Source organism: Camelus ferus, chromosome 25 (genome assembly GCF_009834535.1).
Source record: "Camelus ferus isolate YT-003-E chromosome 25, BCGSAC_Cfer_1.0, whole genome shotgun sequence".
NCBI classification, from domain to species: domain Eukaryota; kingdom Metazoa; phylum Chordata; class Mammalia; order Artiodactyla; family Camelidae; genus Camelus; species Camelus ferus.
This window is the reverse complement of record NC_045720.1, coordinates 12,003,490-12,030,012: the sequence shown is the minus strand read 5'-3', so window position 1 is coordinate 12,030,012 and position 26,523 is coordinate 12,003,490. Positions and strand designations below refer to the sequence as shown.

The 26,523-nt window shown below is 44.2% G+C and overlaps 1 long non-coding RNA gene across 1 annotated transcript; it reads left to right on the top strand.

Annotated features, from left to right (window-relative positions):
* Positions 1 to 1,070: 1,070 nt before the first annotated feature.
* LOC116659852 lies at positions 1,071 to 25,960 on the top strand. The gene is made up of 3 exons (XR_004315208.1): positions 1,071 to 1,275; positions 12,569 to 12,696; positions 25,867 to 25,960. It is a non-coding gene; the product is annotated as an uncharacterized LOC116659852 (long non-coding RNA).
* The last annotated feature ends 563 nt before the right edge of the window (positions 25,961 to 26,523 follow it).

Here is a 26,523-nt window from a genome sequence, read left to right as displayed (position 1 = left end):
GCATAGTAGGTACTCAGTAAACTTGAGTTGAAGTCATTTGCTCAGTCAACAGATGTTTTTGAGCCCCTACTATGTGCCAGGCACTGTTCTGAGCAATGAAAAAACCAGAAATCCCTGTCTCTTAGCGCTTCCGTGGGCATAGGGTAGGAGGGGGGAGATAGAGAAAGTGAATAAGTGAACGTATAGTGTGTCAGAGGGCGGTGAGGACAGTGAAGAAAAGTAAAGCAGGAAAAAGAGGCAGGGAGTGCCAGCGAGTGGGAGTGGGGTTGTGATTATAAATAGGATGATCAGCAGAGACTGAAAGGCTGTGAGGAGAGAGCCACGTTGCTATCCGCGAGAAGCATTTTCTGGGAGAAGGAAGGCAAGTATAAAAGTCTTGAGGTGGGTGTGTGTCTGGAATGTCCTGGAAACAGCACAAAGGCCAGTATGGCCAGAGCTGAGTAAGCAAGGGGAAGGTGGGAGTTTTACTGCACTGATTTGAAAGATGAAGAGAACAGAGATGCCTCCTAGAGGCTTGGAGACGAAAAGGGAGTGAGTGATTTTTGCAGGATCATACAGTCAAGCCGGTCAGCGTTGGATCCGGGTCCCTGGGGCCAGACTCTAGTCTTTGCCACAGGGGATGCTGCACCATCCCCTCCTGGTGGGCACAGGCCCACAGAGAGCCCAGCCCCCTGTCTCAGAGACAAAGGACTTCTGTGTCTTCCAAAACCACGTCCTTACGTCCTGTTCTGATCAAAAGGGAGAATCAGGTTCAGCCAGACGTGGTGTCCAGGGAGACAGTGTCACTCAGAGCTTAGCCACTGCCAGCAATTTTGAACTTACCCATGTTTCTTTTGGCCGGGATGTTTTCTTGCTCTGAGACTTCTTAGCGATGACAAGGCGCTGCCCTGGGTGTGTTCCAGAACACACATCTTTGCTGAAGTGGTTAAGCAGCCACTCCGCTTCAAAGCCAGGGACTGCCTCTGGGGATGAAGCCATTTGGAGGGCATTTTGTGTGTGCAAGATGTAGCTCTGACGTGTTATCATTTATTTCTCTCAACAGATCAGTGAGACTGGAGAGCTTTCCTGGAGGTACTGTCTGTCTGGGAGAAATGGGAGGGCCACAGCGGCTGCGGATTTAGAAGCTCATTGTCCGTCATCATCATCGTCATCATCATTGTTGTCATCATCGTTGTCATCGTCATCGTCATTGTCATCGTCATCATCATTGTCATCGTCATCGTCATTGTCATCATTGTCGTCGTGGTGGTCGTCGTCATTTTTGTTTATGGCAAGGTATGGAAAAGCGTACGTCGTGGCTTCTGTCTCTAAGAAATTTACAATCTAGTTGGGTAGAAAAGTTCATTTTTTCATCCAGTTATATCTTCATTCAATAATGCTTCTATTTCTCTAGTTTTTATTGAGCAACTCTTGTATTCCAGATAATTATTGGAGAGTCAAATATATAATTCTTGCTCTGGGGAAGGAGGAGAGAAAGTTTGCTTGGTTTAAAGAATGGAGAGGATTGTATGCGGAAAGCAGAAAAATGGGGCCATTTAGTTCAGGCTAAGGGAGCAGCAGGTGCAAAGAGGAAGAGGCAAGAAAGGGCATCTATTTCTAGGGAAGGCTGGGGAGCCTGGCGCGGCTGGGACACAGGAGCTGAGGGCTGGAGTGGGTGGAGGTGAGGCACGCTGGGCAAGACGGGGGTCAGACCCACATGCCATGCCAAGCTGGAAGGCACTTCCTCTAGGTGACGAGGAGAGGGGAGTGACGTGATCAGGTGTGGTCTTCAGGAAGACCACGCTGATTGCAGTGCAGAGGACGAGTAAAGCGGGGAGAGTCATATCAGGGTGGTCCCTCTGGAAACACCACAGAGACAGATGCATGGGATGTGTGGTGGTGGGGCGCACAGCTGGAGGAGGGTGTGGGGGGGGGAGGGGAGCGCTGCTTTCCACGCCTGGTGTTCCCTTCTACCTGGAGGAGGCTGCCTGACAGGAGCCCAGCTCTGTCCCAGGACCTGCCTCAGTCCCGTGAAGCTGAATGGGTAAATTTGTCCCATCCTGGGCTTGAAGAAGAGGGATCCCATTTGCTCAGATTTGTAATACACAATCTCCAGTCCCAGTTATCAGGAAAAAAATGATGTGTTCGTTTTCTATAAGTTGACTCTTCTGTCTTATTTCTCAGTTAACTCAGAACTGGGCAGGGAAGAGAGTTTTATTACCGGACCTCCTCAAGGAGCCAGGAGAGCGGCCTTGACGCTAGTTTGATGTTATCGAGCTATTGAATGAATGCCAGCACCACTTCCCTCCAGATTACTTGATATGTGAGCAAGATAAAGCCCTGTTTGTTTAATTGAAGGGTGCACATCGGCTTTCTGATAAATTGAGTGACTGCCCTCCTGAGTGATACAGGAAGGCCATGACACCATTAAATCGGGTCCTCCAGAGAGGACAGGGCTGAAGATGGGGGTTGGGGTGCCATCAGTGTGGAAGTCGTGGGTGGGGTTCTGTGTAGAGTGGCCAGTGAGGAGAATCCAGGGATGACTGACCTTTCAGAGCCAGCAGCCTGGGACAAAGCGGCCGAGGAGGCCAGGTGTGCAGTCTGTCTCAGGTAGCATGGTAGGTGCCATGATGCCCTCCCTCTGGGGATCAACCTGCTCATTCATTCAGCGCTTGTTTACAGAGGGGCCACTCATTGCTCGACATAGGTCGTACATAAGGCTGTGGGCTAGTGGCAGTTTAGAAAGCAGTCCTCTTGGGAATGGGGTTCTCTGATTTCTGGGGTCCCCACCTGGCATTTCCGTGTGTAGGGGAGAGGACCTGGCCCATTACTGAATGAACCAGTGGGCAGGGATCTACGTGGAGGGTCCTCGTGGACTCCTGCACTGGGTTTCATGTGGGAAAAATCAGACACTGCTTGACTCTTAATTAAACAGTCCGAAAGCTCCCCCACGTCATCTCTAAGAGTCTCAGAAGAACCATGAAACGTAACAAGTTCCACACCTGCCTTTGGGAATATTGGTTTTCTCTGTAACTGCTAAGTGTGAGCAGATGATGGTGGTGCCCGTGTTCTTTCTTTATGGAGCGCCCCTGCCTCCTTCACTTCTTGATGGAGAGCAGGAGTTTGATGACTTGATTGGGCGGGAGGAGGTGGCTGCAGTAGAAACCTTCCGGGATTCAGTTTTGAGTCTCCAGGAGGCAGTGCAAGGTCGCAGTCAGAGAACCCAGCTGCGGGGGCAACGTGCCTGAACAGGAGTTCCGAGCCCTGAGCCCAGGAGCGGGGGCCTCCCTTGTGGAGTGTGGACAGTGGGGATCTACGTTAGACGCTGCTCTGCACAGTGATCATGGGCACCTTACGACCCAACTCCTCCTGGTTTCAAAGTAAAGAAACGGATTTGGTTTCTGCAGCCTTAATGTGGAACTTCTTCAGTGACAAGCTTGGACTCTCAGGTTCAAGCTTCAGCCCTGCCACCATCAGTCTGATCTCGTGTGAGTCTCCTCTCACCTCAGGGCCTCAGTTTCCCCCTTTGTAAAATGGGGCTTGGCTTAGAGAACAACTTCTGAAGGTCCTGCTGATTTGGGTTGCTCAATTGCTTCTATTCACGTTAGATTTTGCTGCTTGTAGTTCTTCTTCCTGCCAGTTGGTGGTGGTATTGAGTTCTTTACTATCACAAAGAGCTCTCCATTTGCTTCCAGTTCCGGGAGACCCAAGTTGGCCTCCCTTGGATGCTTTGGATATGAGCTTTTGGTTGCAGGGAGTCTCTTTGTAGGTCCTGGCTACTCTCTGGCCCCCTTCCCAGCCCTGCTGACCCGGGATGCCATCTGGTTCAGCTCTTTTCAAGTCTCAAGTCACTGGTCTGTGCTGTCCCAGGACCGTTGGCCTCAGTTCAGGGTCACAGAAGAGAGGCTGGGGGCCTCTGGACCACTCCAGGGTGTGGGGATGACAGAGGTCCCAAGGCTGGTCCCCAGGACTATGGCTGGTGCAGGTGACACCTGAGATCGGACTGGCTGAGGGCTCGGCAGAAAGAGAGCTGGGTGTGACCAGGACTCACAGGACCATTCCTCACCCCTCACCTCAGAGTCACGTCCCCCAGCCCCGTTCCCCTGCTGCCTGTGGGAGCTGCTCCTTGTTATTTGAACTCTCAGGTCAGGCTCTCCAGGTCCAGCTGGAAGCATCAGGCTTCATGCTGGGCCCAAGCGTCCTCACACCACCTGGATTCTGGTGGGGTTGATGGTTTGGGTGTCACTGAGGAAAGCACTCTTCTCTCTCAACTGTGTGCACCCAGAGGCGAAGCCCAGGAGGTAGACTTGGTGTCCTGTCCCAGCAACGAGAGGATTGAGCCCTACGTGGTACAGGCCAGCTGTTGCCGACAGCAGCCAGCGTCACTCTCTCTGACACGGACTGTGAATAGGGATGGAGCCCGAGCCGTCCTGCCAGGACCAGGGCTTGTGAACAGCTGTGATGAAATCCGGGTGTGCTTCTGAGGAGGGACGGGCTCCCCGGCATGTCTGTCTTTCTGGGCTCAGGTCCCTGGGACCATCAGCCTCCCTCTCCTCCAGGAGCTGCCCCATCCACCAGACCCCCTGTCCCTGGGCACCTTCTCCTCTCAAGCCCAGCTGAGGAGCCTGCTATGGTCATAGCAACCTGCACTTTATTGCTCCGTACTCGGACAAAGTGCAGGGCTTTTGGGTTTTGCTGTGGGTCACTAAGTAGAACCAGAGAGCTGATGTCCTCAGAGCAGTAAACAAGGCACAGAGGAAGGAGTTTAAGCTCTGGGAATGCAGGGACTGGATGAGGCTCCCAGCTCTGTGACCCATGCCTGGTGCTGTAGGGCCTACAAGTTATTTAATTTTTCTGTATTTAAAATAAGTAAATAAAAATAAATAAATATACATTACCGTGACTTGCTTTGGCTCAGTGATATGTTAGCAGCTGAGGCACAAATGGAGGCTTGAGTGCGTAGGTTTGTCCCCTTGTACCTCTGCCATCACCACGAGGAGACGATGCCTGAGCCAGCTGCTGGTCCCAGGAGAGGAGTGAGAGGATGGGGAACCTGGCTGGACCACACCGTCCAAACCCATCATCTGTCAGCTGCCCTCAGCTGACCTGCAGATTAGGAAAGTGATGACTGCTGTGAGCCCCCAGGTTTGGGGTGGATGGTCAGGCATTGGTTTTGCAGCGGTACTCAAACCAGGACACTGATGACATGGCACTGGTTCCCGCTGAGCCTCTGGGTGCCTCCGATTCTTCCACTGCTAATCCATGGGCGTGAGCAGACCAGGTGGATCATTCGCCAGACTCCCAGGAGGTGACGGGGAGCCTCTGAAGGCTGCCCTGGGTGTTGGGTTTGTTCACGGTGCCAGTGGATGTCCCTGCTTCCTTCCCTTTGTTCTGTCTGCACCTGTCCTCAGAGGGCAGGTGGCCCCGCCACCGGGAGCTGCTCTGCACTCACAGGGTGTCTCATTTAGTCTGTCTGGTCCCTTTTCTTAGCATTTGTACTGGGGGCTTTTTACAACTTCAAAGAGCTTCTCACCCGCATTCACTAATTAATTCATTACTCCTGTGAGTAAAACCTGAAGCAGTGAGAGGAGAATGTCATTAGCAGAAATACTGGAGGCCCATTATTTAGAACAGGCTGCCCAGACCCAGGCTCCCTCTGCCGGAGCTGTTAACCCTTCCTGGCTCACGGGGGCCCTGTAGGCAGGTGTGGGCCAGGGTAGGACTCCTTCAGGCACTTGGCAGTTGCAAAGCACCTACTGCGTGCCCAGCTAGCTATGTGGGGTGCCCTGGGGATAGAAGACATCGTAAAACATGTTTCTGACCTCAGGGACCTGCAGTCTAGTGAGAGCACCGGCTCTGGAGTTGTGCAGATCTGTGTTTCAGTCCTGGCAGTTTATGAGCTGTGTGGCCGTGGGCCAGGGACCCCCCCGAACCAGTTTCTTCATCTGTAAAATGGGATACTAATACCTCTTTAGGGGCAGAGCGAGGGCAAACAGCATAAGGCAAATAACAGGTGCAGGGAAAGGCCCGGCGCCCAGTGAGAGCGTTCCCTGCTGCCACCCAGGCATCTTCATGACGTCTGTCATCCCAGGCCTGGCTCCAGCACACAGGGCAGTGTGGCAGAGGGATGAGAGCTGGCAGAGGGTGGCAGCTTTGGGGATGCCTTCATTTCAGCGGTGAGATGAGGAAGAGGGAGCAGAGGGGAAAGTCAAAGGGCTGGAGGGGTGGGAGAACTCCGCCCTCCGCACGTTGAGAACCACTGCCTCAGAGCAGGTGTTCAAAGAGGCCCTTAGGAAAGGTACACAGCCTCTGCCAACCTAGTCTTGGGAGTTTCAAAACCTCACTTCTGCCACTTTCTGTTGGTCACGGAAGTTGCCAAAGCTAGGCCAGTGCCAAGGGGAAGGGAACTAGACTCCACTTTACAATGGGAGGAGCGGCAAAGAATTTGCAACTTTAAAAAAAACTTGATGAAGTTTACCTAAAATAAACCTTACCGCTTCAGTCACATGGAAGTGTGCAGGTTGGTGGCATTAAGCGCATTCACATTGCTTTCTAACCATCGCCAACATCCATCTCCAGAACATTTGTCATCTTCTCAAACAGAAGCCCCATGCCCATTAAATGATAATTCTCCTTTCTCCCTGCCCCCAGCCACCATCCTGCTTTCTGTCTCTACAAATCTGACTATGCTAAGTACCTTAGGTGAGTGAAATCATATGGTAAAAGTCCTTTTGAGACTGGCTTACTTCACTTAACCTGGTATCTTCAAGGTTCATTCGTGGGTAGCATGTCAGATTTCCTCTTTGTTTTGATGCTGAATAATATTGCAGACATCTTTAATCTCTCACAGCTACTCAATTTCAGATTCTCATTCCTCTACAGAGAGTGTAAAGCCGGGATTCTAATGTGATTTGGAGCTTTCCCTTGGAAGAGTTTACCCAGGCCTGAAGTTGTGACTTGCGCTGAATCAGTCATGGGCAGGCAGGCCAGGCTGACCTAATGCAGCGCACTTGGGGTTCTGACTTAGTTCTGTCGTGTGATGTAGTTGCTGCCCACACTCGAATGGCTCAAGAACAATGGGCTTTTACTGTTCTGGGAGATAATGTTCCACACATTCAAAATATCCTTATTATTGTGTGTATGTACCAGGTAAGGTGGAAGGAGGGAAGGCTGGAATTAAAAAGGCAAAGAGGCCAGCTCAGGATCCTGGAGTGCGCTAAAGGCACTGAGGTCATAACTTGTTAGAGCTTGAAATGACTTTGAAGATTATCTAGTCCCAGTGATTCATTTTACTGACAACAATAATAATTACCCTACATTTAATAACTTAGGATTTCCTGGGTGCTGTCGCACCTACTCTGCTCTTTGATTTTGATCCTAACAGTAGCACCGTGCGTTAGAATGGGCTATGAGATCTCTGGCTTGCAGATAAGGAAGCTAAGTCACATAGAGATCATAGGGACATGCTAGGGTGAAAAGGATGAGTGAGTGGCTAAGGGAGAACCAGAGTCCGGCTCTCCTAAGCTCCAGCCTTTCCAGATCACGGAGCTGCACTTGAATTTGAATGACTTGTTGAAACAAAGGCTCAGTTCCAAAGGCCACTCAGTCTTGTGCTTGTCTCCAGGCCTCCTTTAGGAAAGTAAATGCCCACTGTGGCAGGCAGGGTAACATTCAGCAATGCTACAGAGGGAAAAGAACCCTTATTTATATGATCCTAGTACCACACACTATTTTGGGCAAAATATATATGTAATTTAAAATTTTCTAAATAATCTTGCGAAGGTGATAACATTCTCATTTTATAGTTAGCATCGCTGAGACTCCTATTGGTCAAATGACTTCCTCATCTTGGACAAAGTAGCAAATATCTTGGAGGGACTGGGGCCCTAAACATGCCAGCATCATGAAAAATGTAGGGGTTAAGCTGAACCAAGTCCAAAGCTGTTCTCTTCCCTCCCATTCATTTCATGGATTTTATTTTATTCTGCTCCTTCCAAAGTCGTGCCTGTGCACAACTTTAGCTTCTCTATCCATAATATCTAATACTTGGGAGCTTGTGAAAGGCTTTCTCTGATATTCACATGCCCATCAGAGTCACTGGGCAGTCCCAGTGGGTCTCTTTGCAGAGCGTGAACCAGGATGGCCACCCTGGGGAGCCGGATGCAGTATTTTTCTGGCACTTATTTCTATGCAATCCTTGTTTCTCAGTGTTGATCCCCATTGGTTACAAATGGACAAGAGCGACGTGTGGGGTCCTGCTGGTGTTCAGGATGTGAGTCCCTGAGCCGCTGAGTGACAGGTGCTGATTGTTTCTGGCATCTGACAAGGCTTAAGTACAGACGATGTGATGGGCTGTCACTGCAGGCTCCGCTCAGAATCTTTTTTTACAAGGAAAGGGGAGGTGTCCAGGGGAAGGAGTTTGAGTCATAAAGAATGAAAGTGGATGTTTTGCCACATCAGCTGCTAAATAAATAACACTTACACTTTCTCCTGATCCCCAAAGCCTTTAAGTCTCTATTTGAAAACAGCAGCATCAATTTATGGATCCCTGGAACGGAAGTTTGGATGCCTCCGTGAGGACACCAGTGTGTTCTGGCACCTCTGCCTTCAGGGATTGTGATTCAGTAGATCTCTGATACCCAGTAAATGTTCAGGAAAGGTTAGTTAATTGAATGGAAGAGCTGTGATTTGTCCTGAGAGCTGACAGGGCACATTACAGGTGTCAACAGTGGAGGATACAGTATATTATCAATTGTAACCCTCATTATTTCAGGGACTCAGATGGTCCAGTCTCAGGGTGGGCTTGTATGAATGGACACACCATCCCAGTAACAAAAATATCCAAAGCAAAAACTATGAAAAAAGTAAATCATAATCATTCTTTATTTGACTTCCTCATGGAACATGGTGGGGAGGGTCCATTTTATCCACTGAAACACTGTGTAAATCCCTTTTCCTTTTCTCTCCAAATTCTCTCATACCTTGTGGCTGCTCTGGAGTCTATCCGTGTGTCACTCCCAAGAACTACTTTCTTGTAATTAATTCTTAGGCAGTTTTATGTTTCTCCCCATATCCTCAATTTTCTTTCTTTTTTTTTTTTAACATAAAGCTTGTTGGTCTGTTTTCCATCAAGCAGAAATCTTGCTTTTGCAGAGGAGAAGAGAAGGAGGACTGGGAAAACTAAATGGATGAATATAGAATTTTTCTTTGTAGAATAAGGGAGAGGTAAAGGCTACAAAGACTTGTGTGATAATTTTTATTCTATAGTTGCTTCATTTATGAATTTGTTTATCGAACAAATGCTAGGTAGTTACTGTATGTATGTTTTTTCATATGTTGATCTTCATAAGTAGGGTTTGCCTTTAAAATTTTTTAATCTGTATTTCCAGGTTACGTTCCTCCCAAATTGGAGTAATCCATAGAATCAGCTTTCAAAAGTGCCTGTTTCCCTGCATTTTCATCAGCTCTGGATGTTATTCCCATTTTGATTGTTGTTAATCTAACCGGTTGCTTTGACTTGCGTTTCCCTGAATGCTAGTAAAGCTGTTCTAAAGATATTTTCATACTTATTATCCATTTGGATTTTCTCACTGATGATTTGGCTATTTTTATAATTTGCCCATTTTTCTATGATTTTTTCTTTTTTATTATTCCATTTGTAGATGTTCTTTATGTATTAGGGATATTAACCCTTTGCTTATTAAATTTGTTGAATTAGTTGGGGTAATACTAGCTTCTGTAACTAATGAACCTCTAAATTTCAGTGGCTTAAGACAAGGTGGTCTTAATTACCTTCAGTGGTCCAACGGGAGCATTTCAGGTTTGCAGGTGGACTGATTTCTTCCAACTGAAGACGCAGATTCTTACCGTATTATGGCCCTGCCATCCTTGGGGCCTTGGAGTTCTCTGTTGTACAACTAGAGAAAGGGAAAAGAAGGATGGAGAATCCCTACCCACTTCTTCAAGCCCTGGCCTAGGAGTGCCACAGCATCCAACACTGAAGCAACACTGATGCAAGGGGGCTGACGAAGGTGGTTCTTGGCTGGGCAGCTGTCGCTGAGTGTGAAGTTTTGGTGGTGACTTGCCATCCCTCTTCCACATGTGTTACAGATGTTTTCTCTGGTCTAATGCTTGTCTTTTGACTTTGCTTATGATATTTTTGTCATAGAATAGAAACAAATTATGGAATAATATCTATCTGTTTATCTATCTGTAAGCATTCTTTCTATTTTTCATCTTTTATTTTATGGTTTCTAGGGTCCCTAATTTGTTTAGGAGGGTCACCACTACTCAAGGTCTTCCAAATTTTCTCCTGAATTTCTTAATACATCTCTGATTTATATTTCGATATGGTATGAATCGGGGTTTTTAAAAAAATATTTTCCCAGTGAATTAAATTTCCCTTTTTTTTGTCATAAATCCTATATATTAAACTCATTCTAGTCTCTATTCAGTTTCACAGATCTATTTGTCTCATGTTATGTAAAGATCAGACTGTGTTGACTAGAATAGATCTATAGTAAATTGAAGAATGGCTTTCTCAAATCTCTCATTGCTGTCATGCTAAGTATGTAGGCTTCCTCCTTTAGTAAGTTGTTGCTCTCATCTTTCTCATTCTCAGTTTTCTTCTTTGAGAAGTAAAGATTATATTATTTTAGGTTTACTGTGACAATTTCTATGGTGGATTAAAGAGGGACACAAACTCTTGACATTCTTCCAATCGAGAAGTGAGGTCTGCGTGCCATCCCCTTGAATTTGGGGAAGATCTGAAATTGTTTTCCAAAAAAAAATAGGGCGGAAGAGATGTTGTGTCAGTTTCTTGGCCGGGCATTAGCAGAATGGTAGCATTCACTTCCTCTCTTAGAACATTTCTCCTAGGAGTTCTGAGTTGCCATCTAAGAAACCTGACTCTCCTGAGGCCACTGTGATGTGGAAGTCCAAGCCACAAGGATAGGCCAGATGATGTGGAGAGAGACAGAGACTGGGAAGCCAAAGAATGTCTGTGTGCCAGAGACGTGAATGAGGAAACCATACAGAAGTGAATCCTTTAGCCCCAGTCACCCCAGCTGGTGGCACAGGGACCAGAGATGAACCTCCCAGCTGAGCCCTTCCAAAATCCTTACCCACAAAATTGTAAAAACATAAAATGGTTATTTTAAGCTACTTCATATATATTTTTTCCCATGCATATAAAGTGAAACCTTTTATTTTTATTTTTTTATTGAAATGAAGTCAGTTATGATGCATCAATTTCTGTTGTATGACACAATGTCTCAGTCATGCGTATACAATGTCTCAGTCATGCGTATACATATGTATATTCATTTTTATATTCTTTTTCATTAAAGGTTATTACAAGTAATTTCTAATGCTCTCATTTTGCAAATGAGGAGCCTGAGGTCCAAAGAGTCAAAGTGATTTGCCCAATTGTTGATACTTCTACTGTTTATGTGCCTCTGGCAGCCAGTGTTACTACTCCTCCTCTAACTATTCCTGTTACTATTACTATTACCTGAATCCCAGGGCTCTACAACATTCCTCTTCGGCACACAGTCACATTCAAAGAGACACACTTCAACAAGAAGTATTTACAAAGTACTTACAAACTTTGCCAGTATCCCTTAAAGAACACGAATAAGCATCCATTTCAACACGCAGAGCCACATCCCCCTTTCCTTTCAAAACCTCTCATCCTCTTGTTCTCCATAGCTGACTCATAGCATCCTCTTCCTCAAACCTTTTTCTCTCTCTCCCTGGCCAGGTGGCTTTGGCCTTTTTTCTTCTGGCTTCTTCTTTTTGGCTTCTTTGGCTCCTCTCTCTCCATCCTTCCTAGTCTGCATTAAAAAAAAAAAAAAAAAAAAAGTCCCAGAAGCTGGCAGGCAAAGATAAAAGAGGGAGGGGATAGGAGGGAAAAATGGGCAACAGAAAAGTTCTCTTTAGTTTCAGGAGAAGAAAGTGCTGGGAAACTGACCTTGTTCTTCATATTTGTCCTTATCAAACTGCTATTATTTCTATTTCTGCTGGTACCATTGACAATCACTGTCATTTGTATTCTATTTCTTATTTACAAAGAACTTCTATAGCTAAGATTTAATTGGAATTGGAACCCATGTCTCATGAAGGACAAGCCTCCATTTTTTCTTTTACATGCTGGTTGAATGAGTGAGAAAATGGATGAAATGGGTATCCTTGCCTGGCTTATTTAGCACTTCCCAATCAAAAGCAAAAAGGAAATAACACAATTTCTTCCTCATGCATTTTCAATACTATGACTTGTTTTTATTGTTTGCTGGCATAAAGGAAGTTCATATCAACAAACACAATAAGACTGCAAATGATTTCCACTGAGAAACTGTGATGGTGAATTTCATGTGTAACCTTGGCTGGGCCATGGGATGCCCAGCCACTTGGTTGAACATTATTCTGGGTGCAGCTGTGAAGGTTTCTGGAGGAGATTAATATTTGAATCGGTGGACTGAGAAAAGCAGACTGCCCTCCCCAGTGTGAGCCTGAATAGAACAAGAGGTGGGATGAGGGAGAATTATCTCTGCCTGTTTTTGAGCTGAGACATCGATCTTTCTTGCCCTAGGACTGGAACTGACACCATCAGCTCTCCTGGTTCTCAGGTCTTCAGATTTAAATGAGAATATGCCATTGGCTCTGCTGGGTCTCTGGTTTACAGACAGCATCGTGGGACTTCTCAGCTTCTGTAACTGGGTGAGCCAATTTCTTATAATAAATCATATATATTAATTTTGTTCTCTGGAGAACCCTGACTCATACAGAATCTTTCTGTATTTTGGATACACATTTGTGCATCACTACTGCATCAAAATGCTAATGCACAGGCTCCAGATAGAGACAGAACTAGATGCAAATCCTAGCCTTGCCACTTACTAGCTGTGTGACCTCAGGCAAGTTACTGAACCTCCCCGGTCACTGGCTTCCCTTTTTGCTAAATGAATATAATAAATATCTTACTCCTACCTGAGATGACTGGTTGCTACTCAATGCCTGTCTGTCTTTTGATGCTTTCTAACCAATATCCAAATTTGTTTATGTGACTCATCTTCTGCATGGCCACGTGTTTCTTCTCTGTGCCAGTCGCTAGGAATTAGTATAGAAATGAGCATAGAATGCATTTCTGGTCAAGGAGACATGGAGATGTTTCTGTTAGATACTTATATGTGGATGTGAGGCTTGGAGCTATGGTGACCATCTGTGACCACAAGCGATCAGGCTGCCTGAGGATGGCAGAGAGGAAGATGGGAGTCCCTGGGTGCTTTCTTAATAGTGTTACTGAATTTATCCATCATGGAGTCACCTGCCTCTGGATTTTCTGTTATTATTGTAACTTTCCTCATGGTTTAAGCCAAGGAAGCTGGGATTTCTGTTTCTTGGCGTTGAAGGAACTCTAAGATATGCTCATTGGTTTGTGTTGTGGTGAATATTAAGTGAATTAGCCTATATAAAACACTTCACGCACTGCTTGACATTTAGTAAAGAAACAATAAATGCCAGCTCTAATAAGATATATGTCTAAATCCACTATATCTGTCACCAGGAATAGCTTAAAGTGTAATTCATGTTTTACTCGGTTCTCCAGACGTTCTTACGAGATAGAAAAATAAAAGGAGATGGCGGCCAGCTGCTGTGTAGAGAAAAGTTGCCAGCTTTTTCTATATTTATGATAATTTCTTGAGGCTAGATTCCCAGAAGTGGTATAACTGAGCACAAGCATTTTAAATTCTCTTCACACCTATTATCAAACTGATGTCCCAAAGGTGGAACGATTTTATACGACAACCAGCAATATCGGGAATAGCTGCTTTTACTTCATCTCGGTCAGTGTTTGCAATTATTATTTAAAATGATTTTTCAGGTAGGCGAAATATGGAATCATCATTTTAATTTCGATTCTTTGACTACTAGTGACTTTTAAAGTTCTTATCCAGGCGTCACAAATCTGGGGCTGGTTGAAGCTCAGGAGTGCTCACCACTGTGGGCTGTGGGAGTCTGGGAAGGACTTCCCCATCTCCCCAGTAATTTACAGTAGTTTGAAATAATTAAATGGCTTGACACAAGTTGCCCCGGCGTAGTATCGCACACCACCTAAAATTTCCTGGCTGTGTTTCACTTGAACTTTTTGAGTCTTCTTCTGGAATGGGAACAGAAAAAGAGTAGTGAGCTTTATGAATTGCATCTTATTACCGAGGCTGGAGGAACCTCAGAAGATAAATTTGATAAGTCCCCAGTCTACGTGAACAACTTGAGTCACCCCAAATCAACATATCAGTGGCATTTTGATGGTCAAATCTTACATGATTCTTGCAAAAGAAAAACCAAACTTACCAATGGGAGCAATATTCTTGCCAGAGCCATCCTTCTAGAACCAGGGCCCAGCCATGAGATTCCTGGACAATTTAATAGGCTGGAAGTCCTGGAGCTCCACGGGGCATCTGGTCAACCTCACACATAGTAGGAGTGGGAATAGAGAGTTGAAGAGCATCCTAAAAGGGAAAAATGGAGCCGGGGCTATTCCTGGTTGAGACTTTGTACACTCTACCTGATGGCATTGCTTGCCTAAGACCCATTTTAGGAACCAGAAGTGTCTTTAGAAAATTAGAAGGAGAGCACTTTAACGCACGTGGGCTCCCTTGCCTGAGTCTAAGGGGTGTTTATTGTTCTCACTACACCAATAGCTAATTACAGTTGTGCTTTTCTCGTATACTAGGTCCAATGCAAAGGTTTTACATTGATCTAGGTATTGCTATTATCCCATTTTACAGATGTAGAAATAGTGCTTAGATATTAAGATGTCTTGCTCAGGCAGTCAGACATAAAACCTGTGCTCTGGCCAGCTGTGGTGCAGTGCCATAGCTCCAGAGTGAAGGCCCCTCTAAGCTGCTTGTCTCTGTCCAGGAGTTCCTCCTTCCACTTTCCTTTTAAATCTCTCATACTTCCAAGGGTTCTCACATCCGTTTTTTTCCCATTTGGTGTCTGACTGGCATCTGTATCTAATGCTACCTAACTCATTAATGACCCCCATGCCAGCTCCTTCTTTTGATGGCATTTTATATTACAAATGTCTTGAAAAGATGGTTTTAAATGACATTTAATTATGGTTGTGGGTTATGTCTCATTGCAGTGGGCTGACTCAGAGAATAGTAAAGCCAGTAGAGTCACACTCAGCCACAAAGGACCTCTTTCCGCGTATGCAGGACTGCTTAGCATTTTGGTTTTTGAATAACTGCCCCACGAGCTTTGCAAAATATTTTCCTCCTTTCATTATTTTCCAAGGGAAATGTCAAATGAATGTACAATTTCGAAAGAAGCATCTAGAAATTAAAACACAACGTAACTGGCAGTTGTGAGTCTCTCCCATGGCTCCCAGTCTCATTACACGATCCTCATGCACTCTCACCTGCTGAGGTGTACAACAGTGGCAGATAAACAGCAAAATGGAATGTTCTGATATCTGCAGTTATTTTCCAAATTGCTACCTTTCCCCTTAAATTTTTAAAATGATATTAATGTGTGCTACCCGATTCCCTGTTTTCACACTCCCACAAAATGTTTTTGGGAAATGTGGACAGAAAGTGAAATTTGACTATCTACCTACCTATACGTGTGTGTGTGTGTAAAATGTGGCACATTATTTCAGTGTTCAGTTTGAAAACACACTACAGTAATTGGACGGTTAGCCCACCATTGGTCTGAGGAGTTTGCAATATATAGGGATCAGTAAGAAATTTGTCATCCTCTTACGAAAGAAACCTCATCTTATTTGCTTTGCATCGCTAAGGGTGGTGTGTGTGAGAACTGAAAGCTTGGCATTCAGCCACAGAGCCTGAGGTTTGAATATTTTATATCTGTCAATGGGATTCCTTTTGGCATCTTATAAGAACACAATAAATTTGATTTTGGAGAGGCAGGAGATCCTATACACTATTTTTCTGGTAACAGAAACATCTATTGTGTGACCCAGTGAGCTGATTTGAATTCCTCTAGCTCGTAGTTCTATCTTCAATTGTCAAACAGTTATACTTTCTCTAGCTTTTGACACTTCCATTTTGTGTGATTCTATTGAAAGGGAATTGTGGGGCCTGAGATTTAATTTAAAGCCTGTTTATTGTAATAAGCAGATACTGTGAGGGCCACCAGTCTGAATCTCCAAGGGCTGAGCTGGTTGAATTCAGAAAAATACAGAGATTTAGCAGGAATGTGATAAGTCAGGAGAGCTCACTGCAGCAGAGAGAGGACAGCTCTGGGAAAATGGCACTGGAATATTACCTTAGTCCAGGCTGAGGTACTCTTAGATAGGGGAGTGAAAAGGCTTCTTTCCCCTTTCTCCTGTACAAAGCACAAAATTGGGAGCAATGCATACAGAGTACATAAGAAGCAGGTTTCATCTTCATCCAACAGTGAGCTTCTTATTGATTCCATTTGTCTAGCAGTAGAATGGGCTGCCTCAAGGAGGTGGGTAATTAGAGTCACCATCCCCTGTGACCCAGTATGGTATGTAATAGATGACATTTAGCTGGCAAGAGACTGGAGGCTCAGAGAGGCTGTGTGGCCAGTCCATAGTCACACAGCCAGTAAGATTTGGATTTTGAAGCCAAGTCTGAGTCCTAATCCTTTGATTTCTCTACCATGCCAGCCTGTTCTCCTGTAACTCAGTGAGGTCCTCATCATGGGAAGCCTCTGGAGAGAGAGAGGTTGGCAGGAGAAATTTGGATTCGGGATAGATGTTTATGCTCAATAATCTTCCAGGTCACTTCTAAGATTAGTGATTCTGTGATCTTATGACTCCAGTAGTCTCCTTGCTGAGACAAGATGGAAAAGGAGGAGATGCATATTTTTAAAACTAGTGTAAGAGACTCTTGCTTTTTTCATTGACTCCCCTGAGTTAGTTCCTCCTTTCTCAGGGCTCCTGTACACCATGGCAGGATCATCTTCAGCACTTAACATACTGGCTCTATTTAATTTGTGCCCATGTTGGCCGCTCCTGCCAGACTCTCCAGGCTGTTAGGAGCCATCTCTGGGTATCTCTTTCTCCTCCTGTGGCAACCCCTCTACTCACAGGATGCAGCCCAGTGCCTGACACGTCAGTGTTCTTGGAAGAAATGAATGGACGTGATTTATTTCATCAAAGTGCCTTTGACTATCAAGCCAAGGATACTGTAAAAAATCCAGAGAAAATAGAGTTATGTCTCTCAGACCAATGACTTCAAATAGGGAGGTGAGACCATGGGTGTGGGAGGTGTGCAAAATGACCATGGACTGTATAAGTGACCCTGAGTCAGCAAGTGACTTAGACAACTATAAAAATTAATAAGTCATATTTACAAAACAGAAACAGACTCACAGGCATAGAAAACAAACTTCAGGTTACCAAAGAGGAAAGGGAGGGGAGCAATAAATTATGAGTTTGGGATTAGCAGGTACATACTACTATGTATAAAATAGATAAACAGGAAGATTTACCTATTATAATATCTTATAATAACCTATAATGGAAAGGAATATGAAAAAGGATACATATCTGTCTAACTGAATCACTTTGCTATACACTAGAGACTAACACAACATTATAAACCAAGTATATGTCAATTAAATAAGTAAGTAAATAAATAAATAAAAAGTAAACATCAGAAAGAGCAAGCTGAGGCTCTAAAACTGCTGAGAAAAATAAAAAAATGAGCTTAGCTACATTTTGAGTAGAAAAGAAGAAGAGCTTAGGTCAAGCGATGTGGTAAGAATGTGGCAAAGGGAAATAGATGTATTAGTGCATGTTTCCCTTTCTTCTTCTTCTTTTTTTTTTTTTTTGTGGCCAATTCCTGAGCTTTTCTATTCAACCTTCTTTTCTGGGAATTTTCTATATTTTTGACCAAATGATTTACATGGGAATTGTCATAATAATATAACTTGGCTTGCCCCCTGGCCAGGTGGATTGGTCTAGGGATGGGCTGCTGGCTCAGATTTGGCTAGTGAATCCTCTTCTTGGAGCTGTTGGAATTGTGGCAAAAGAGATCTTGAGGATTGTCAGTTTCAGGTGACCAAATCAGTGAGACCAAAAATGTGGGACCATATTTATCATGAATATAAAAATCCAGTCTGTAGTGGTAAACACTAAAGGCGCCCCCACAGAGAGAAGCAGGGATAGACTTCAGTATGGGAGTCCAGGCAGGTTCCCATCTGTGATTCTTCCAGTGTCTTCAGACCGTGTGCTCCTGCTCTTCATTAGGTTGATTAACCTCTTTATTTCCTTTGCATAAGGAAGTTGAAGTTGGTTCTCTGTTACTTACAACCAAAAGAGAGTTCTAGCAAACACATTTGTTGATCAAGATGAATGGAGTCAACTAGACTGGACTTCTTAGAGACCCTCATGTGATTAAGCCCCAGGAGATGAGGGCAAGCCCAAGAAAGGACTGAAAGTGTTCCAGTTTCTCAGCCCAGAACACTTCTATCCTGGTTCTATGAAAAATGCCATGGGTATTTTGATAGGGATTGCACTGAACCTCTAGATTGCTTTGTGTAATACGGATATTTTAACAATATTAATTCTTCTGCTCCACTAACATGAAATATCTTTTCATTTATTTGTGTTTTCAATTTCTTTTGTCAATGTCTTACAATTTTTGGAGTACAGACCTTTCACCTCCTTGGTTAAATTTATTCCTAGGTATTTTATTCCTTTTGATGCAGTTGTAAATGAGATTGTTTTCCTGATTTCTCTTTCTGATAGTTCATTACTAGTGTACAGATATTCAACAGATGTCTGTGTATTAATTTTGTATTCTGCAACTTTTCTGAATTCATTTACTAATCCTAGTTGTTTTCTGGTGAAGTCTTTAAGGTTTTCTATATATAGTATCATGCCATCTGCAAATAGGGATCGTTTTGCTTCTACCCTTCCAATTTGGATATCTTTTATTTCTTTTTCTTATCTGATTGCTTGGTTAAGGCTTCTAATACTGTGTTGAATAAACATGACAAGAGTGGGCATCCTTGTCTTATTCCTGATAGTAGAGGAAATGCTTTTCAACTTTTCGCTGTTGAGAATGATGTTAGCTTGGGGTTTTCATAAATGGCCTTTATTTTGTTGAGGTATGTTCCCTCTACACCAGCTCTTTTTGAGTTTTTATCATGAATAGATACTGAATTTTGTCAAAATCTTTTTCTGCTTATTGTATATTTGACAACTGAATACTAGTAAATCTTAGGTATAACTGTGGTAGTTTCTTTACAAATTGGCTTTGACTACATGTTAACATGTAATGTACTTGTTGAGTAGTAAATTTTTGAAACTCAAAAAAAATGAAGGTACAGAAGTAAAAAACATAAGACACATATCCGAAAAATTGGGCAGCAGTAGGTAAAGTAGGCAGCATGGTTGAACAAATGCATTTTTCTTGTTTTAGGATAAAAGATACATGGCTTAAGAATATTAGTAGGCAGGGGAGAAGGAAATTGTTCTTCTGTTAGAATAGATTGACTTTTTCTCCTTGATTATAAATTCAGTCTGTTAAACTATTCACGTTAACCAGTCACCTAGACATCAGCAGCTCATCCTCTTATCTGCAGTAGTTTTATCACTTTTCCTCTTCGAGTCTTTGAGGACTTTCCAGAACCTTCTATGTGGAGTTCACAGTTGACAGCATGTTGGTCCTTCTTGAGCTGGTTCTTGTGTGCTTTGGTGGCGTTTTCTCCATCCGCCTTCCAGGATGCCATGATCCAGCTATGTGGCACCCCCTGCAGTTTCTGGACAGCCCCACACTCTTTTACATAATTAGCTGCTTTCCAGTGCTATTCTCTCTGCTTGGAATTTCATTTCCCGCCCCCTTTCTGTTTGGATTAAGTTCTCCTCTTAGCTCAGGTGATGTCTCCTCCAGGAAATCTTCCCCCGTCCCAGTCATTTTGGCCTTGTCAGAGCAATCTGTTCTTTCCTCTTTGTTCATAGAGCTGTTTTCTGTGAGTAGCTGTCTAGATTCTGCATTTTGATGGCAGGGACATGTATTTTGCCTCTGTGTCACTGATTCTTAATTTACTGCCTAATAAGATGGCAGTAATTTTCTATCAGCTAAATGACATAAGAGCAAATAATACCTAGCCACTTGTAGCATGAATTATTTCAAAATTCTGCTGCCTACTTCTGTTTTGTGGCTTTAAAAGAGACATTTTTTATTGTTTGCTATTTTTTTGGCTGTTTGAGTCTAACTTCCTTTTCCTTACATCACCCTGTGGTCTATTTCAGGCCTGTGTGGAATTCTTGGAAGCAGTTATGGTAGCAGTGCTACCACACCAGAACCTTTCTTCTTTCTTCCATCATGATTGCCTTGTCTCAGGCCCACATCCTCTCCCAGTGTACGCAGCATTTGAGCAGGATAGTCAGGCTCTCAGGAATAGCTGTTTCTAGTTTCAAGTGATAATATTTAGGGCAACTATAAACATTTTGGAGAACTCACTTTTTTTCCTTTAGAATTAATTTCTTGGGATAAATTTTCCAAATTGATATTCCTGGGTCAGAGTTTAAACATTTTTATGACTCCTGTTACCACTTGTCAAATTGCTTTCTGCAAGGATTGTGTCACTTTTATAGGGCCATCACCCAAGCTTGTTTTTCCTCTACTTTCCTCATGGTGCTTGGCCATTTGAAAAAAAAGAGTGAATGAATGGATTTGTTTTTCTTATTTTGGTACATATAAAGTAGACATTTGGAATTATTTTAACATATATTTCTTTATTAGTAAAGAAGAAACTTTTCTTATGTTTGCTATTTGTATTTTTCTTCAGTCCGTTATGTACAAATATGGAGAGAAATCATTTGTATACAGAAAGAAAAGAGTAAATATTAATATTGAAAAAAGCAGGGAAAATTGATGGAAATCCAAAAAGGTTACAGGAGAACAGGAAGTGAATTTATACTTATAAAGATGGAGGGACGCATTTTTCTCCTAAGAGAGACATGAAAGAAGACAGTTCAGCTAAGGGGCCAGAAATACAGTAATAGGAAATAATAACTAATATTACTTAAGCACATAAATGTGTTAGAGTTACTGTGCTAATTGCTTTCTATGGATTCTGTCTTTTAATGGTCAGAACCACCCATTTCACAGATGGAGAAACATGAGGCTCAACAAGATTATGTGATCTGTTCATTGTCCTCATAGCATGTCTGTGGAGAGCCAGGTTTCAGTCCCAATTCCAGAGTCTGTACTATTAACTATTTTCCTGCACCTTAAAGTTGAGTTGTGGGAGATACGTTTTTTGTGATCTTGATTCAGTAAGACAAGTGAGGATGACCTTCTGAGGGGGACATCATGAGGAGCGTGTTCCAGGGACACAAGATGGTAGCAGCAGTTGTGGGCTGCATTCTGGTGTGAAGCTGGTTGGCGTATTTCTGTGCTACTTTTCATTAATAGTCTGGACTTTGGAAACAAGGGAGGAAAAAAAAAGCAGAGAAAGGGATGTTCTAGGTTTGTCTGTTGCTGCGTTGCAGCTGGAACATGGGACAGGGGTTCTGCAGTCAAGAATCAGGAGGGCAGCGTTACAGTGGTTGACAGAGTTGTTCAGAGCAGACAGGGACCCACCCATGGCCGTGGGGGTTAGCCGTCTGCATAGTTCTGTCACCGCTGCAACTATTAATGCTATGCCTACTGTATGAGTCAGGATTCTCCAGAGAAACGGAGCCAATAGGATCTACATAAAAAGAGAGTTATATGGGGAATTGGCTGATGCATTAATGGAGGTTGAGAAGGCCCACAGTCTGCAGGCTGGAGACGCAGGAAGTCTGGTGGTTTAACTCGGTCCAGGTCTGAAGGCCTGAGAATCAGGGGAGCTGATGTGTAAACCCAAGGCCGAGAGCAAAACAGAATAAGGTGAGAGGAGTCGGCTCAAGCAGAGAGGCAGGAAGAAAGGGCTAGAACGTCCTTCCTCTCCTTTCTGTTCTGTTCGGGCCCCCAGAGGTTTGAGTGACACCTGCCCACACTGGGGAGGGCCATGTGCTTTACCGAGAGCACTGATTCAAGCGCTCATCTCATCCGGAAACTTCCTCATAGACAACCCCGGAAATAACATTTAATCTGGGCGCTCTGTGGCCAGTCAAATTGACACATGGAATTAACCGTCACAACACCTCCTGATTACACAGAAGGTGCCAGTCCCTGTGCGAGGGGCTGTACGTGGCTTGTCTCATTTAGCCCTGCAGACAAGCCTGTGGGGCAGCATACGGTCCTGTGCTGGTCGGTGCTCAGGTCCGTTCCCACCCTTCCCTGCTCTGTTCCGTACCGCAGAGGACGAACCCTGCAAACTGTGCCTCCCAGGCTCTCTGCCTGACTGGCTGCTGGTTAGGCTGAAGAGGAATGCCACCAGCAGTGGCTGCGTCTCTTTCCCGGCTCCAGCTCCTGTCCTCCAGCCCTGCTCCAGCTCCTGCCGCTGACACAGGAGCTGTCATTACCCTCATTTGATGTGTGTGAACCAAGGTACAGAGAGAAGTTACTTCCCCAAGGTTACCAGCTAGTAAGTGCTGGTCCTGGAAGGCAAACCAGGCAATCTGACAAGGGAACTGAGGCTTGGAGAGTCAAGGAACAAGTCCAAAGTCACACTGCTAACAGGTGTTGCAGCCAGAATTCAGAGGCCGACTGAAAGCAGAGGGGCAGCAGCTGGAGCCGTGAGGCAGACACAGCCACTGCCGGTGGCATCCTTCTTCCGCCTAACCAGCAGCCAGACAAAGAGCCCAGGAGGTGCAGAAAGCTTTTTTGTCCTGATTTGGCTGTCCTCTGAGTTTGGAAGCTGAGCCAGCATTGCCCAGGGAAGGAAGAAGAGAATGAGGAGGAGGAGGGAAAAGAGGAGGGCTTTGATTTTTGTCTGAGTGGCCAAATCCACACAGCGGGCATCAGAGGCTGGGCTTTACTCACCGGCCCTGGTCCCCCCGCTGCCGGCCCAGATTAGCTCTGGGCCTGAGCGCTTCTCCAGAGCCTCTGCCCACCGGGGGCTGGTTCTCTTGCCCTTTGCCCAGGCTTTTGATCAGAGGATGCCGAGCACTAAAGGCACAGCTTGGAAGCTCTTCCTTAGGCTGCCCGGGACTTCCTGGGATGGCTTCAAAGGTCGGAAAGCAATTTGCAGCTTTTGTGTGGTAGGCCACGGGGTTTGGGAGGGAGTACACCAGTTGGTGGGGGAGCTAATTAAGCCTAATAACTGTTTGGCCACCTCACAAGTCACTTGAAAGCCCTCGGAGATGACGGGGCGGGGTGGACAGAGACCACTTTGTGCTCAGCAGGCAGCTCACTGTCGCTGTGCGAGTGGCGGGTCTGGGAAATGAGGTCCAGGGAGACCAGTACTTAACAGTCCTCAGGAGATTTACCAAATGGACTTTCCATGACTGGTTGCTCTGTATTTACACCCTGCAGCAGATTGTACCAAGGCCACGACCCCACCAGGTTGTACATTTTTTTCTGGGATGCCTTTCTATGCAGAGCTGCTAATTATGGGTCACATATGCCATTGTTTCCTTATTAAGAAAAGATCTCCACTCTTATCAATGAATTAACTGTCTCCATAGTGACTAATGCACTTCGCAAGAGTGAAATTGGAATATTCTAAAAGTGGATCCCCAAGGAAGTGCCAGAAAAGTAAGAAAGACATTTCGATTATTTATAAACCATGATTGCTGCCAGGTTTTCTGGGAGGAGAGGAGCAGAAAGATACGTTATTAGACGACTTTTGGGGGCTAGAGGATGCACATAGAGCTATAAGGAATGGCTTCGTTTTTAAGGTTAAATAGACCCAACTCTAATTTTAAACTCAATACCTGCTAACCCTCCTGGGTTCAGTTTCCTCATCTGTTAAGTGGGGATAATTGTGGGCTCTCATAAGATTGTGAATAATAAATAAATAACCCAGGCAAGGCAGGCAGCCAGTGTTCGGTGAACATTAGTTGTTATTATTGTTAGCACATAACGTTTCTGTGTGCTAGTTTTGGAAGTTGGTAAGTAACCACCAGAGCTCAGCCACCAGCTAGCTAACTCTTCAGTCTTTCCTTTCCAGGCAGAGGCACTCAGTTCACCCCTGTTTTGTCATCAGCAGGTCCTATGCTCATTTCTGTTGCTATCTTAAGTAGTGCCCCTTTGGTCTTTCACAGGAATGGCTGGATAAATGCATACAGATTTGCCAAAGAGTTGGGCTAAATCTTACAACTTAATTATGCCAGAGTCTGTTCACTGTTCTCTAGGTCAGTGATTTGTTTCTTTCCTCCTGTCGTTTGTGTTTTGATCTGCTGTCCATGTCTGTCCTCTTTTCATGTTCATTGGAGCAACTTTGGGGGACCCCTCTGCAGTGTGCTCAGCATCCAGGTGTTCTACTGGAAGGGCTTTGTGGTCCTGGCTGCATATCCTCATAAGCAGATGTGATTCCTTCCCCCCGGGTAGCCCCTCTGTCCTGTGGTCCTCAGGCAGCAGCATTTACAGCCTGAATTTGCACATGTTGAGCAGTGAGGTGCAGCTGCTGGGTGGCCTTGCTTAGGTTTTGCTTTGCTTACGTGGGCTACCATGGCGTTAGAGCCACCTCAGTCTGATGGCTTTTTTGTTCAATTAAACACTTGCTTTGGAACCTTAGGTTAATCAGCTGGCTTTTCGGGACTTTGCCCTTCTTATCTTGTCCATGGGAATTATTATCCTAGAACAATAATGTTAATAGGAATAATGTCTCATTTTCCCCAAGGAATGTGATGATGACTAATCGCTAAGCCTGAAGTTGAATGTAATTGGCAAGTGTTAAATGTACTCTGAATGATAAACTGTACATTTTTCCCAGAATCAGGCAGAATGTTCTCCATCTTCACATCACTAGGTGGTATGAGCAGATGTCTGACCACATCATGTTTGTAAAACTGCCTAGTGGTTTTGAGAAAACGGTGTGCTATGTGTTGGAATAACCGTTTTGAAGAGAGGCAATAGACCAAAAGCTGGTTTTCAATAACTCAAAAGAAGCACACAGTCCTTAGGTGCACACGAAATTAACACCTCCATTGTCTTTCACAGCCAGAACTGAGGGAGGTTATTATTCTGGTGTGCTTTGTAGATGTGTAGGACGTTGAGAAGACCCTCCTCAGAAACAGGAAAACTCTGGTCTGAAATGGCATTCAGATTTTCAAAAGTTTTACGTCACGTGAAACTTGTTTTCTCCTTATTACTAGGAGACACAGTCACAACTTCATAAAATAATCTAGGAGACAGTGCTCAAACATTAATGAACTACAAAATTTCCTAAGTGTCGGGAGCAAGCTTTCAAGGGGGAGAGAACACTGAGATGTGGTGGAAAACCTCTGAATAGACTCAGTGTCTGGACTTAATTCTAGGTTTTTCCTGGTCACATATGCCTGTGAGTTCATTTCCTCCTCTCTCAAAAGGGTGTAAGTCTATTAGCTATTATTACTGACGTAGCTAATACATGGCATACCGATTTTTTTTTTTGTTGAAGTATAGTCGATTTACAATGTTGTGTTAGTTTCTGGTGTACAGCATAGTGACTCAGTTATGCGTATATACAGATATTCTTTCTCATATTCTTTTCCTTTATAGGTTATTGCAAGCTATTGAATATAGTTCCCTGTGCTATACAATAGTTTTTTTGTTGTTTATCTATTTGGTACATAGTCACTTGTATCTGCTAATCCCAAACTCCTACTTTATCCCTCTTCCCCTCTTTCCCCTTTGGTAAACATGAGTTTGTTTTCTAAGTGAAGTAAGCCAGACAGAGCAAGACAAATGTCGTAGGCTATCACTTACATGTGGAATCTAAAAAAAATAGACACAAATAAACTTATTTACAGGATACACCTATTTTTAATAATTGTCTTTAAAAAAATTTGCCCTTTTTTCCTTCCAGTTCTATTGAGATGTAACTGACATGAAGCACTGCGTAAGTTTAAGGTGTGCGGCACGATGATTTGACTTCCATGCATCGTGAAGTCATTACCACAGTAAGTTTAGTGAACATCTATCACCTCATAGATACAAATTAAGGAAAAGAAAACTTTCTTTTTCCTTGTGATGAGAACTCAGGATATCTCTTTAACAACGTCCATGGATGACATACAGCAGTGTTAGTTATATTAAACATGCTGTACATTACACCCCTAGTCCTTCTGTATCTTGTAACTGGAAGTTGGACCTTTTGACTCCCTTCATCTCATTTCCTATTTTTAATAATTATCTTTTAATATTTTTCTGAGCTCAGTAAAATGGAATAAAAAGTCAATAATAAATAAATCAAATAAATTCACTTCCTTTGGTCGAATCCAAAGAAATACTGAATCATAAGATGGTGAACCATGGCTCCCAAGCTCAAATAAGCCACTCATGCCAGCCAGCCTCACCCCTGCAGAAATATTTTGAAGCCTGTCCACCCAAGCTGTAGTTTGGAACCCGCAAATGGAAAACAGGCCAAACCGTTCCAGGACCCGGCCATCAAAGATCGTAGCTGCCACTGCCAAGCCTCCTTTAGTCTTGGTGCGGGCTCCAGCGGGAGCGGAGATGTTTCCAT